This window comes from Leopardus geoffroyi, chromosome B2 (assembly GCF_018350155.1).
Source record: "Leopardus geoffroyi isolate Oge1 chromosome B2, O.geoffroyi_Oge1_pat1.0, whole genome shotgun sequence".
Taxonomy (NCBI): Eukaryota; Metazoa; Chordata; class Mammalia; order Carnivora; family Felidae; genus Leopardus; species Leopardus geoffroyi.
In genome coordinates this window covers 126081567-126094836 of record NC_059332.1, presented here as the reverse complement: position 1 = coordinate 126094836, position 13270 = coordinate 126081567, and the positions used below count along the sequence as shown (strand labels likewise).

Genomic DNA, 13270 nt, shown 5'->3' with positions numbered 1-13270 from the left:
TAAGTCTCTTAAAATGTGGGACTGAGGGGTGCCTGGGTGGTTCTGGCAGTTTAGTCTCTGACCTTTGATTTCAGTTCAGGTCATGATCTCACAGTTCATGGGATTGAGCCCATGGATAGGGCTCTGCGCGGGCAGTTCGGAGCCTGCTTGGGATCCTCTGACTCCCTCTCTCTCTCTGCTCCTCCCCCACTCACATTCTCTAAATAAATAAATAAGCAAACAAACAAACATTGAAAAACAAAAAACAAAAAAACGTGGGACTGAGATCTGTGCACGCTGCACCATGGGACCTGTATCCCGCCTGTTCTGGAGGCACTGGTCCACACCCCGGGTGACGCATACCCCGGGTGACGCTACACAGTGACGCACAATCAGCTCAGCTCTGGAGGACTTTCCTGCCACGAAAACTCCTCCTGACATGAAAACTCACAAGCTGCTGGCTCTCCCCCCATCCTGTAAGTGTGCGGTTGATTTGTATAATTTTGTTTTCTACTGGTGAAAGTCATGCCTAATTAATCAAGGCAGCACAGTTTGAAAAAAAACCTAGAGAAAGGAAAGAAAAGCCTAAAATTTCCCTTCCGCTATTAACATTTTGGTATGTGTCCATCTGCCGTTTTCTCCCATGCATGAATATATATGTTGCACTACGGTATAAGGGTGTCATTCTACAAACACCATTTTATAGCCGCGTTACTCTGTTCAATTAAGTAGAAGATAGAGATACTAGAGCTCGGAGGCTCATCACCCTCGGGGGTGAAGTGACAGAGACTGATTGATAGAAAAGTGAATGAATTAGACACGCCCTACATGATCAAGTCTGGTCGTACAGATGGGTTAATTTGGGGATTCAGTCTTCCAACTATGAATCTTCACTATAATTTGTAATCTTAAGAGGGCTTTTGGATCTTAGAAAATACCGGGAGTCGTTCAGGTTTATCTACTTAAATTGTCATTAACGTCAGAGACACATAATCTTATGTTTATCTGTAACAGTCACACACAAAAAACTCATAAAAGGCTCTCCTATTCTCTCCTGAAATTCAGACATACTACCTATAATATGCCTAGAAACACATGTCTAACAGCCCTATCCATAGAAGGGAATTAGGTTAGTTTTGTAATCTTGAGGATTGCCATTGCACCTTGGCTGTGTATTCACAATAAGACAAGCCAATGCAGATAATCAGGCCCAAGAACGTGACCCACGTAGTGGGTGTGACGGGCCCTGGGGAGCACCCAGTTCTCAGAAGAGGTTCAGCAGGGCAGAGAAGGTGTGGTCTCCAAAAGAGGCAATGTCTCTAATCCTCATTCCGACAAAGCAACTGAGCACTTTGGGAAAAAGGACTGTGTTAGAACCGTCTCTGTGCTCCCATGGCCTTTCTTAGAGACTAGCGTATCATAATAAGCCCAACTGGGAGTTATTGTGTGCCTTCTCTATCCCCTGCTCTGCTCTAGACACTTTACCTGTTTAATTTCATTCAAATCTCACCAAATCCTAATGAGATGGGAATCGCTAACCACATCGTTAAAGATAAGAACTAAAGACCATGGAGGCAATTAGTCCATGATCATGTAGCCAGTAAGTATGGATCAAGATCCATTCATTCATTCATTCATTCAAACATTTATTGAGCCCCTGCCATATATCAGAAACTGCCCAGGTGCTGGGGACAGAGTCCCTGCTTTCATGAAGTTTGCATTCTGGGGGTCAAGAAAAGGAAAATGATCAAGGAAAGCAAATAAATACACATGGTAATTCGCGAGAGTGTTAAGTGCTAGGAAGACCCAAAAAGCACAATGTTGACAAAGATTTACTGGTGGTGGGGAAAGAGGGCTGATTTACATAGGCTAGTCAGGAAGGCTTCTCCCTAGAGGTTAAATTTAAACTGCAACTTGCACGAAGTGAAAAATCCAGAAATGTGAAGATCTAAGGGAAGAGAGCAAACAAGTACAAAGGCCTTGAGGCAGGAACAAGTTTGACTTGTTCAAGAACAGAGGTAGGCAGTGGCCACATTGTGTTGATCTTTGCAGACCGTGGTAAAGAGTTGAGATTTTATTCCAAGTGTGATGAAAAACCTTCGGAAGATTTGAAGCGAGAGAGAGATGATCTGACTTATATTTTTGAGCGATAAAATCTCCGTCATTCTTATCCTGAAGCTAATGTTCTTAACCCTAAGGCAATAACGTGTTTCAGAGAGCTGGTGTCCAATTATCATAGAATAAAGGAATTACAATGACATTGTTTAAGAAGCAGGAATAATCCCAGTGGGGGAGAAGAGCATGAGAATTCAAAATAGGTGTAGTCCATAAAGGCATCTGTAGCTGCCCAGAGGTTTCCTGGTCGCACCCATCAATCAAGGATATGGACCCTAGAGAAATCAATGGACAAAAGCAAACCAGTAGCCAGTTCCTGGATGGGCAAGATTCTCAGAACAGGAACAAAGGGAAGGTGGCTAACTCAGAAGCCCAGGATTTATGGGTACTGAGGGGAGACAAAGCCAGGGAAGGAGGCGTCAGGATAAGGAGCTTAGAGAGCAAAAACTACAACTCAGGGCCTGACAGGGAGCACCAGACCCGTATGGCCTGTTCTCCTGCTAGGATTCACTTCTGGAGAACAGCTTGGAGACTGTCACGTTCTAACTGGTGTTGGTGGCACTGCTGCCTCTCTGGGTGACTTCAGAGTGGATTCCACTCTGGGGAAATGAGAAAAGACAAGGCAAAGGAAATTGAAAAGGAAGGAAGCTCCAAGTGGAGCATGATTTTTTTTTTTTTTTTTTTAATTAACCTTCTCTGATTCTTATTAGTCATCTCCTTTATTTTGTCAAGGCATACATTATGTTTATTTAATAGCCCGTCCTGAAATTTTGCAGGATTATTGAGGTCACAACTGTAGGCAAATTGAGTTGTGTGTACTCTGTAAACTTGAGGTAATTTCCATAAATCGAAGGAACTTGTTATTCTCTCTTCTTGTTTTTTTTGTGTTTTTTTTTCTGCTCTCTTCTCCCTTCTCCGTTCTTTGTCCTTGTAATTCTCCCTTCCTTCATTTTCTCTCTGCCCCTTTCTGCTTCCTTTCATCTTCGTATTTTTGTAAGTGGAGAGGTAAAATAAAAATTTTTTCAAGGTCTGCAGGGAATCAACCTGAACTTGTACTTTCTGTGAGTTTTTCTTTTATATTTCTCTAAATATGAGAGCAACCTTTGTCCTTCTCCAGGCTCCAGGCACGTTTTACCCAAGATTTCTAAAAAACGAACCTGAGCCCAAAACCAAAAAGCAAACAAACAAACAAAAAACACCTGAAATTAATATCTCCTCGGTGGTTTATTGGTCATTTCTACAAGTTCTTTGATTATTTGGATTTAATTCACTTAGATCTGAAGACACAGAGGCATTTAAACCAGGCAGGGGTTCCCTTACTATTTTTTTCCCTTGACTCGTGTTTCAATTTCCTTTTATTAATGTTTGCTTTATGCTATTTAGTTTGAAGAGCCTTGCTGGAGAATGTTAAAAAAAAAAAAAAAAAAAAAGACAGGAGCTGAGGAGTTCTGCTTTCAGGGTGTTCGTCTACTAACATTATGCCATCTGCCCGAGGCAACCGGCCTAGTCCTTCCCTGTTCTCTTCCGGGCAGTAAACAAATTTACTAAAGGAAAAAAAAAAAAAAAAGATCCAAGAGAACAAAAGGTATGCTACAAAGAGGTGGGGAAGGGGAATGCAGTGACCCCCCGTTGGTGCAGGACCCAAACAGTTTGCCCACTGTTGTCAGGCCCCAAAGCCACCTGCTTGCTTCCAGATCCGCTGAGGCCTCTCTGTACAGCTCCCACCAAAAGTTATTAACAGGAAACGGGGGGTAATATCGCACCGTGGTTGGCTTTATCTGTGAATGCCATAACTGCCATAGAGGGAGAGCGGTCTGAATCATCTCCAGCTTTCAAAACCTAGCTCAGCAGTTCCTCCACGAGGCAACCTTCACTGTGCAGCCACCCCCCACCCCCCACACCCCCGGCACCTGTATACACCTCCACAAAACTCGCAGCCTTCCCTGTGCTGCATGTGAATCTTGTTCAGCTCTCCAGTATTGGTCGCATCGCATGATAACACACTATGTTTATGTCTAGCTCTGAGTTGATCGGGATTGGTACAGTACTTTGCTAGGGTGGTCATAACAAATTACTACAAACTGGGTGGCTTGACCACAGAAACGTATGGTCCTACAGCCCTTGAAGTTACATGTCTGAGATCAAGGTGTCAGCAAAGTTGGTTCCTCCTGAAGGCTGTGAGAAAGAGTCTGTTCCATGCTTTCTCCCAGCTCCTGCTGGCGATCTTTGATATACCGTCATGTATACAGGCTTCACCCTCCTCTCTGCCTTCAAGCTCAAGTGGCACTCTCCCTGTGTGCGTGTCAATCTCTCCATATGCCCTTCTTTTCATAGGGACAGCAGTCAGTTGGATTGGGGGCCCACCCTACTGAGTATGACCTCATGGTAATTAGTTACATCTGCAATGACCCTATCTCCAAAGGGCACCGAGAATTAGGACTTCAACACAGGAATTTGGAGGGGGTGGGGGGTAAGCACAATTCAAATCATAACAATCAGGTCCGAGGCTTTATTCCTTTTTGCATACCTGATACCCAGCACAGTGCCAGCTCTTTGCCTGAGGTCCAAGACCTTCAATAATGTATGTTTAATTGGCTTAAATATCTCTGCCGCTTTCAGTATAGGTGTCGGCCAAACTGAACGTGGGATCTACTTTTTTTTTTTTTTTTTTTTTTTTTCTGAAACGTAGAACCATCAGGAAGCCAGAAAAATCTCTAATAAGAGAACGGGTCCCTCTGATCTCCAGAGACATCAATGTGATCATCAGAGGCTTGGATAATAACATTCCCCTCAGTCTTCATGCAAGGAGACTGCATGTGACAAGGTACCTTAAGGCCATTACTTGGCACATAGAGGTGACCAAGGCTTTGCCTGGCTCCGGTGACCTAACATATAAAGAATGAGGCTTTTGAAGCCTGCAGACCACATTCATTCTGCCGATACCTGCAAAGACAGATCCCCACTCCTCCTTCATTTCGCCTTATCTTCTATCAGAAATCCAAAAATGAAGAGATCAGAGATAAATGGGGCACAGGACTTTCTTAAAGAGAAATGTCTGATGGGGGAAAGAATGGTTTGATGGGAAAACAGAATGTGGCAAATCTAACAGGGTGAGGCCAGGGTGTAGTGGGAAGCCAGAGGTCATGAAGACTAGGCTGGATCTTCAGAAGAAAATAACAGTGTGCCAAGTGAGTAGGTGGGCAAAGGTCTTTCTAGGCAGCGGGTATAGCTTTACACAATCCCAGAGGTCAGAGAGCAGGAAGGACTACCATGGGCTATCAGGTTGCAGTCCTAGGAGTCTGGGGTCAGGGATCAGATCAAGAGCTCAGGCAAGTCATGTTAAGGAGGCAATAAGGGCTTTAAGCACCAGACCAGCACTACTAACTTTGCAGTTTAGGAAGATCGCTGAATTCAACAAGGATTCATTAGAGGAGGCCTGCGTGGATCAGAGAATATCAACTGGGAACCCATTAGATGTTCCAGAAAAGAAATCATCACAGGGACATGAACTAAAGGAGGACAGCGGTGGGCAGAGAGAATCAGGAAGAGGTTGTAGACACTCCCTGTGTCCACCGAGAGCCCCTGTCATCCTTGGTAACACGTTCTGTATATCCCCTGTAGCTGCACTTGGGCTTGAATGCTCATATTCTCCCTCCCCACCTGTGCTTCTCCTTTAAAGACACTGCTTGGCCACTGGAGGGGCTTTGCCCACAGGCAAAAAGAGCTCAAAGGGACTACAAATTTACTCTCTGCACCCCACCCCCCCACCACTAACCTTTCAAATCCCACAGTCCTCAGCCAGTGATTATAAAATAGAAAACATAAAAGCTTAGGTGCTTTCATTCTGCTTGGGACAAATTCCCAAGCATAAGTCACACTTCAAAGTTCTCCCTGGCACCAGCTAAAACCAGGCCCTCGCCTGTCTTTACTTCCCTTATTCCCCTACCTGCTCCTCCTAGAACTTCCTTAATAAATCACTCACACATGATTCTTTCCCCCTGAGATGTCCTCCTGGTGAACGTGTCCTAAGACAGAAGATTTGAAAGCTATTGAAAAAGAATGTGACGTACAGAACTTGTAGTCACTTGGGAAGTGATTGGATGTGGGAAACTCTGATAGGAACTAGAAGAAAAATATTTAGGGCAGCACAAACCATGTTCACAAACGTGTATTTGGGAAATGAAAAGGACAAATGGGTAGAAAGTTAATTTTACACATCTAATATTTATCCTTCCATTAACTCTCTATGGGGGGAAAATAGAGGCTTTTGATCAGTAAATTGTTCAGGCTTTGTTACTCCAAATTTAGGGCATTGAATATGGTGCCATGGAAATCCGTATCTCTTTAGCAGGATTTGAATGGGATTACCTTTGTATCCAGAAGGGGAGACTCAAAATTCATGATTCATCCAGATTTCCATCAGCCTTGTGATGCTATCCCTCATGGCCTCACTGCTCACAGATCCATGCGGTCAATGGGTTTCTCCAAATGCCTCATATTCTTCATGTCCCAAAGTTCTGCACTGACTGTTCTCTACGCCAAACTGAGAGGGACTTCGGTTGGTACTTGTGGATTAAGCTCCATATTCTCTAAATGTATCTTAAGCAGAAGTAAAGTTTGCTATTGCAATCGAACACAATTGGACAGCAAAGTTAATCTGATACACATGTGATGACAAGTATAATAAGTGTTATGGTGCTAGGTGTTAATAAGCCATAAGCAGCTCACATAAATATCACTCAATGTGTAATTTTTCCACGGGCAAAGTAAACATGCTGTTTGTAGCCTTCTTTTAGAGAGGCTATAACCAGCATTCAGGTGAATCAACAGCTTTCCAATCACACACATGATTTAGACAACATAGTTCCCGGGTTTTACCCCCTAGTAATTATTACCCAACTGCATTTGAAGGTCTGCTTTAGGCACCCTGTGCAGGGTGCCATAGACACATGGAAAATGGCAGCATGGTGTCCATCAGTAAGCAACCTGGGTTCTCTAATTTTCACTCCCAGCCTCAATATCCAAGACTGACATTTATTGGGTTCCACTCCCACCCTTTTGTGTCCCCAGTTATGGCATTGCCAAACTCTCCCCTTCAACAGAACAGCCCTGTCCGTGGCCTCCTGGTACCTGCCCACAAACTCCAGGCTAAGGTCTCAAGTCTATGGAAACTGTCCATCAGTTCATGACTTCTCTGTTAAATCAAGTGGGTGTCTGCAGATCCTTAAAGGTAGAAATATAGGATGAGATGTGGTAGGGGCTAGGAGAATAGCAAAGAGAAAAGATGGGAAAGCAAACAATCAGGTGGTCACATAGACGTGAGCTTTGGCAAGTTCCCCTGAGCCCAGGAGCTGTCCTCACTGGCCACGGTTAGCAGGGTCCTTCTGAGAAGAACTGAAAGGGATCTAAAAGTAAGTGCCGAGATAATAAAATAATAGTAGTGTGTGTTCAGGGCTTACTATGAGCCAGAGACCGTACTAACTGTTCATTAACTGTTTAATCCTTAACAACCACACTCCTGCCATGAAGCAGATGGGAAGACTGAGGCTAAGAAACATGCCGTAAGCCAAATGGGTAGTAAGTGGAAAAACAAGGCTTTGAACCAGCTTTTCCTAAAGTCAAGTCAAAATTCATAACTGCTTCACTCAACCGCCTTCACAAGACACTCAGATCTGCCGTCTTGCTGTAACTTATGCCAAACTACAGCATGGATTTTGACACAAAGAAATGGCATCCTTTTCCTTAGTGTTGTCTTCTTCATCCCAACATAAAATTAAAGAAGAAATACTTTTTAAATAAAAGGGAGTTTGAGAGAAGTAAGGCGTCAATATGAATGAGATTTGATCAAAATATAAATGGCAAGATGAGAGGTACTGACATCAGGAAGGACACCATCTCTGGTGAAAAAGACTTAGAAAGCAGAGACTGGAGAGGCCAAAGTAACAGGTCATTTAGCTGGTTCTTTTGCCAAGTCTGGTCACATTTCTATGCAGCCAAACACAGGCAAACAGAGGCTGCATCCAGAGGTTCTTCGTGTCCCATCTGGGCCCCGCAACCTCAGACTCTGGCCCAGGAACCTGTTGAGGAGCTGTGAGTATGGAGGCAGGCGGCCAGAGTTCGGCTCTCCAACCTTTCTCCTTGTGTCCTCGAGTTAAGGCCTGTTCCAGGAGAGACTTTAAAAGGACTAATGAGCTCAAGACCTAAAGTTTCAATACTAGTGCCCCAAATTCCTTACCTCTATCTTCCACAGAGAGGTAAGGATGGTCACTTGGACTTCAACATACACCCATCCCTTTGGGACAGAAAGATTGAGAAAATTACACGCAGTTAAGTAACTAACTGGTTAAGTAACTAATTTCATTGATAGCAGATGGACATTAATTCAAAACTCCAAATACCATTTTTGGCTCAGTGCTTGTGCCACAAGGTCTTCATCCATCATCCTGGCGAATTTACCGGGACCCAGAGCATTGCCCGGAATCCGGCCGGCTCAGATGTATGAATTGTCAGCACATCTCCTGCAGGGGCAATTCACGTTTACCAAGTTCACAGGGTAGATATATAAACCTGAAGGCAATTTATTAATTGTGTGGAGTGAGCAATGACCATCACAGGGACTGGAAGTCTTCAAGCCGATGCCGCTAGTACATCTCCTGCAGTGGGCACACCTGTGGAAAACCAAATCACACCGCCAAGTTTTCCTGGGGGACTGGGAAGCAGAACAAAGAGAGTGAAAGAAGCAAATATTTAATGGTAGCAGGCTGTGATGGCCAGATGCAACCATCTCGCAGAACACAGTTGAACAGAGGCTCGGTAGCTCAGGTTCTCTCTCCATGGACCCAAGGCACTCAGATGTGTCAGTGGCCTCTGGCAAGTTAGCATCCAAGGCTTTTTATTTATTTATTTTTAATTTTATTTCTTTACTCTGAGAGAGGGAGCGTGAGCACAAGTGGGGGAGGAGCAGAGAGAGAGGAAGAGAGAGAGAGTTAGAGAGAGAAAATTCCAAGCAGGTTCCACAGTGCTAGTGACAGAGCCCGAGGTGGGGTTCTAACTCACAAACCAGGATATCATCACCTGAGCTGAAACCATAAGTCGGTTGCTTAGCCGACTGAGCCAGCCAGGCACCCCAAGACTTTTTATTTTTAATGTTTTCATGGCTAACCAATGTTTTAGTCACCTTCTTCTTCTTCTTTCTTTTTGATATAATACATTATATCTGTTATCAATCAAATCTTACAGGCTTAGGAGTTATTCTGTCTTTTTTTATTATTATTGTTTATTTATTTTTGAGAGAGAGACAGAGTGTGAGCAGGGGACAGGCAGAGTCACAGAATCTGAAGCAGGCTCCAGGCTCCGAGCTGTCAGCACAGAGCCTGACGTGAAGCTGGAACTCAAGAACCACAAGATCAAGTCGGACACGTAACCAACTGAGCCACCCAGGTGCCCCATATTCTATTTTTTTAAAAATAACTTCCATCTTTAGTTTTTATCATTTATTTATTTTAAACGTCAATTTCTCTGATAAGCTTATTTCCCTCTTGGAGAAAGCGTTCCTAAGCGCACACAAAAAGTTTTACGTAAACCCCTACACACGGACAACTGTGTGCATTTTCACGTTATTGGTGAACAGGGAGAGTGTGAGAGGCAGAATACTAAAACCAAATAACTTTCCCTGGGAAACCAAGAATTCAATACTAGCAGAATATATCTCTACAGTAGCACATACATTTACTCATTCTTTCATTCCGTAAGCATTTACTGAGAACCTACCATTGGCTTGCCATGTTCTAGAAACAGGGAAACTGTAATGAACCAGCCTGACAAAGTGGCTGCTTCCACAGACCTTCAATTCAAAAAGAGGGAGGGAGACAGACTGCCAACAAATTAGAAATAAAAGAAAGCAAGTAGTGCCTAGTGTTCTGATAAAAAAAAAACAAAAAACAAACAAAAAAAACACATGTCTTACAGGGAGACTGGGTAGGGTGGTCAGAGAAGTCCTCACAAGGTAATGACATATAAACTAAGACCTACATAACAAGAAGGAGCTACATGTCAGTCTGGGAGAAGAGCTTTCCACACAAAGGGTACATCTGACAAAATGCACACATCTCTCTCTTAGACAAAAACACCTCTCATTAATGTGAGTTTCACAAAGAATTCTATACGCAACAATTGCATTGCAGATATTCTCTAGAATTTTAAGAAGAGAGAGCCTCAGGGCACCTGGGTGGCTCAGTTGGTTAAGCATCTGACATCGGCTCAGGTCATGATCTCCCAGTTCGTGGGTTCGAGCCCCGTGTCGGGCTCTGTGCTGACAGCTCAGAGCCTGGAGCCTGCTTTGGATTCTGTGTCTCCCTCTCTCTCTGCCCCTCCCCCCGCTCATGCTCCATTTCTGTCTCAAAAATAAACATTAAAGAAGAAAAAGAAGAAGAAGAAGAAGAAGAAGAAGAGAGCCCAAATTTTAGATGTTTTTTGTTCCAGGATATCATCCATGGAACTTATAACTGTCGAGACAGAGTGATTTTCTCATTTTATTCACCCAGCCATTATAGGCGTGGTAGATGACAAAGACGAGAAGAGAGAACTGCCCATGGCTTCGCTGCTTTCCTGCTGCTCACCCTCTCCTTCCCCAACCAAGATCCTTCAAAACCTGACATGACGCCAGCACAGTTCCGAAGCTTCTGCTATCAAGTGGCGATATTGACCGTCAGTGCTCTCATATATGCATTTAATTTTCTGAGCAAGGAGAGACTTGCTTGGTTAGAAGTGAATCCTGGCATGATCTCTATCCCCTCGTGATGGCACCAGAACGATAACAACAGCCACCAGGTTTGGGCGCCATTCTGTAACAGGCAGTCTTTCTTCATTTCTGGCTCCTGCTTTACGGAAACCGGGGTCACATTTTGTTCTCATTTTTCACATGGGATTGGAATAGACAAGAAAGAAAACAAACACTAGGAGGAAAATGTAGCTACATTTTTTGTGCCCTGCCTTTTTTATGTCAACGATATTTGGTACTGAGCTGAAAGCAGCGGTGGTGAGGGGACAGGGAGTGAGCATTTTGTCGTGGTCAGTCCACATGGCAGCTATGTCTTCGCTTGTGGTTTGTGGGTTTCCTTTGGCATATTCTGTCCCTCTAGATACTTTGCTGTTGTTTCCTAATTTAAAACTCACCATTTTAAGATCTTCTACGTCCTGCTACTTAATGTCAGAAAATACCCCAAATATTCTAGTTTAATAGCAATGTTTTATAAAAACATACAAACTCACGCTTTAGGACCTTACTTCACAAATATCCAATATCAATATCACTTATGGTCCATTTTTAAGACATAATTCCCGAAATACATGCCTGTTATATTCCCTGAACGTATTCGCCTTAACCCAAACATCTCCAAGTATCTACAGAAGTGACATTCCAGTGGAAATTAGAGCCATCACTATCGGAATGAGAAAAACATTGTAGAAACAGATACACGCCATAGATGTCCAAGCCCTTCTCTACACCCACCCATTACTTTTACATAACAAGATGTAACTTTGTTTACGCTGCATTAGAACTTCAGCTGTAGTGAACTGAAATTGTACTAGGACTACACACTTGCATTTCCTTCCGTTATATAAACCATCCTTTTCTACTTATGTGCCTCTCTGACTTCTCCTTTAACAGCTAAGAGTGTGGTAAGCAGTGGCAGAGCATTTCCAAACCGACTAGGGAGTGCTTAGGGCTGGACTTTCTATAAGAAGTAACAAAGGTTTGAATATTCTTTCCCAAGAACTGCAGAGGAAGTTCCTGATACTTCTTGCATAACTTTGAGATAATCAGACAGGTTACCTCTGTCAAATAACTCATTGGTATATTTAGCAATTAAATAACATAAAAATGCTTAAACCTAAAAGTCTCCAAACATGCACCCTCAGTTAGGGTCTATCTGAATCTTCAACAGCTAAGTTGCTTTATAAAATATCCAGATTTTCTGCATAAGGCATAGATGCAAAGATTTCAATATTAAACACTTTTGACAGCCATGACAGAGTTGTTAATGAAATGTATAAAATTAATATCCAACTTAGATATGTGGACATCAATCTGGAGAATATAGGGTTATCAACAGAGCTTTGTTGTCTATACTGGAGAAATTTTAAAACTATTTGGGGATATTGCATTTCCTTTCCTTTGCTTCAGATGATTTACTAAGACCTTGGGCAAGTCAATTTCTTTCAGAATACTTCAGCTTATTTCCATTTGTGAAACAGGAATGGGGACAGCTCCAAACGGACCTGTCCATAAGATTCTGAAATTGCTTCAAATGGAGTTATGTAAGAAGAAAGCACCGTTGTTGTTTTTAGAGTGATCCCAGAAAAGCACTTTCAATAATCACAGTTCAATCTCTTATTAGACACTGGAATATATTGCCAACATGACTGGGTGTTGAACTCCAGTTTGGGTAGATCTATCTCCCTAGCTGCACATTAGAGAAGCTCATCAACTCTTTCAAAAGGAGTGATCTATCGAATGGAAATTTAGTAACCCGTGTTGAGTAAGTGGAGCACCTCACTAAATAAGAAAAACACTGGGCAGCTTGTGCCTGATTGTTTTTGCCTTTCCTCCCAAGCTACCTGCTGTGGTTCCTGACTGAGCTGCATTCTGGTATCTCCAGTCTGCTGGCTCCCCCCCCCCCCACCCCCGCAAGAGTGGTTCAAAATGCCCAGAAATGTGAAGCCTCTTTACCTACTGAGCCCTCCCTTGATGTTACCTTCTGGAGTTTACTCTCCCCAACCCAGAAACACAGAAACTTGACAAACTACCCAAATTGTGAGTCAAAAGTGTTTTTTTTTTTTTTTATTTCACTGACAAAGTTTATTCCAATTAATACAGTTCAATACGTGATTGTGCTCTTGGGATATATATGTATTTCCCACATGTTAACAAATACTGGATGAGCATCTACCATATGCTAAGTACATACAGGAAGTTTCTCTCCCTACTCTGCATCCATGTAGTATTTTATACCTTTCAAGTGGAATTTACCTTACTCTGTCTTATCCATTGAATACTGAAGTAGGCAGAATGCCAAAATGGCCCACAATGGCCCACACTCTTATATAATCCCCTCCCCTTGAGTATCGGTAGGACCCGTAAATATGGTGGGATACCCTTCCTATGCTTAGGTCA

General features: G+C 43.1%; 1 long non-coding RNA gene across 1 annotated transcript in view; it reads left to right on the top strand.

Annotated features, from left to right (window-relative positions):
• Positions 1-390: 390 nt before the first annotated feature.
• LOC123609093 overlaps positions 391-13270 on the top strand; it is a 55444-nt gene continuing 42564 nt past the window's right edge. Inside the window, exon 1 of the long non-coding RNA XR_006717606.1 lies at positions 391-455. This is a non-coding gene — a long non-coding RNA (uncharacterized LOC123609093). The remainder of the gene's footprint in view (positions 456-13270) is intronic.